This window comes from Schistocerca gregaria, chromosome 1 (assembly GCF_023897955.1).
Source record: "Schistocerca gregaria isolate iqSchGreg1 chromosome 1, iqSchGreg1.2, whole genome shotgun sequence".
Taxonomy (NCBI): domain Eukaryota; kingdom Metazoa; phylum Arthropoda; class Insecta; order Orthoptera; family Acrididae; genus Schistocerca; species Schistocerca gregaria.
Window position 1 is genome coordinate 1,029,875,075 of NC_064920.1, and position 2,464 is coordinate 1,029,877,538.

The window sequence follows — 2,464 nt, forward strand, 5'->3', positions numbered from 1 at the left end:
TGTCAAACCTTGGTGTCCCTCTGCTATTTTTACTCCCTGCACTTTCCGCCGTTACTAAACTGATGCCTGGGAATGTGTACTACTAACCGATCCATATTTAGTCAGATTTTCCATGAACTTTTCCCTGATTCTAATCAGATTTTCATCAGTAGCTATCCGATTTGCACATCTGATTATCGTCTCCTCCTGTAGCTCCACATTTTAACAGCTTCTATTCTCTTCTTGTCTGAGTATATCGTTCACGTTTCGCTTTAGTTCAAGATTACACTTTTGACAAATACTAACGGAAAATACTTTCACACACATTTATATTTTATGTAATAATTTTATCTTTTTCAGGAATATTTTTCTAGCTGTTGGCAGTCTCCATTGAATGCTTGCACTTACGCGATCGTCAGTTCTTGTGCTGCCCAAATAGCAAGGCCCGTCCTCTTCTTTTAGTGTCTCACTTCCTGCCCAGTTTACCTCACTTTATGTGGACTTATAAACCAGTCGCCTCATCATAAGATGTGAGTGAGAATTAAAAAATAGGGATTATAGCTCATTAGTTTTGTATACAAAAAAATGGTTCACATGGCTCTGAGCACTATGGAACTTAACATCTGTGGTCATCAGTCCCCTATAACTTAGAGCTACTTAAACCTAACTAACCTAAGGACATCGCACACATCCATGCCCGAGGCAAGATTCGAACCTGCGACCGTAGCGGTCACTCGGTTCCAGACTGAAGCGCCTAGAACCGCACGGCCACACCGGCCGGCTTTTGTATACACTGAGGCGAAAGTCAAGGGATAGCGAAGTGCACATATGTAGACAGCGGTAGTATCGCGTACACAAGGTATATAAGGGCAGTATACTGGCGGAGCTGTCATCTGTACTCATGTGATTAATGTGAAGATATTTCAGATGTGATTATTACCATATTTAAAGCATTACCTCTCACCACGGAACACGCAGTAAGCGACGGATTTCACTTAACGACCAAGAACAGCGGCGTTTGCGTAGATTTTTCAGTGCTAACAGACAAGCAACATTGCGTTATTTCGCAGAAATCGATGTGGGACGTACAACGAATTTAGCCGTTACTACAGAGCTGCGAAATTTCGTTATTGAGATACGGCAGCAGACGACCGACGCGAATGCTTTTGCTACCAGCACGACATCGCCTGCAGCGCCTCTCCTGGGCTCGTAACCATATCGATTTCACCCTAGACACCTGGAAAACCTTGGCCTGGTGAGTTGAGTCCCGATTTCAGTTGTTAAAAGCTGATGGTAGGGTTCGAGTGTGACGCAGACCGCACGAAGCCATGGACCCAAGTTGTCAAGAAGGCAAGATGCTGGTGTCTCCATAATGGTGTGGGCTGTGTTTACATGAACTGGAATTGCCCTCTGGTACAACTAAACCTAAAACTGACTGGGAATATGGTTATGTTCGGCCACTGGGAGACCATTTGCAGCCGCCCGGGGTGGCCAAGCGGTTCAAGGCGCTACAGTCTGGAACCGCGCGACCGCTAGGTCGCAGGTTCGAATCCTGTCTCGGTCATGGATGTGTGTGATGTCCTTAGGTTAGTTCAGTTTAAGTAGTTCTAAGTTCTAGGGGAGTGATGACCTGAGATGTTAAGTCCCATAGTGCTCAGAGCCACTTGAGACCATTTGCAGACGTTTAACGATGGAATTTTTATAGATGATAATGCTCCACGGCACCAGGCCACAATTGTTAGCGACTGGTTTGGAGAACATTTTGGACAAATTATTCGCCACTCTGATGACCCGACATGAATCTCATCGAACATTTACGGGACGTTGTTGAGAGGTCAGTTCCTGCACAGAATCCTGCACCGTTAAGACTTTCGCAATTATGGACGGCTATTTGGGCGGCATGGCTCAATATTTTTGCAGTGGACTTTCAACGACTTGTTGAGAGCAGGACACGTCAAGTTCCTTAACTATGCCGGACAAAAGGAGACCCGACACGATATTAGGAGGTACTCCATGATTTTCGTCACCTCAGTACATATCATAGCGACCTAGATTATAGTTCAACAATTTTACTTTTGCAGGAGGTTGAGCGCTTACAACAACACATACAGAGGTTATTGGGTCAATTTAGCAAAACTCTTTATTACAGAATACTCGACTTGTATGCAGTCCATGTCCACGTAAATGACGATATATATAGTATTGTAGAGAACACAATGATAACTGTTTATTGCTTTGAGTACCACTGAACGATAGTCAAGTAACACATTCCTTTATCTATTAACTTTGGTACACAGCTGTGACTAATCAGACTAGCTCGCTCCTGGATCTGAGCCACAATGATGCTCCAGTCAGATTGGGCTAATAATGAGAGGGTCGAGCCCCGCTGGGCTCTGACGTAAGTGGACTTCCCGCAGCAGCGGCGTATCGAACGTTTTGAGGGCGCGTCTTCGTCGAGGTCTCTCATTCGTGGCTCCGTCCGGCT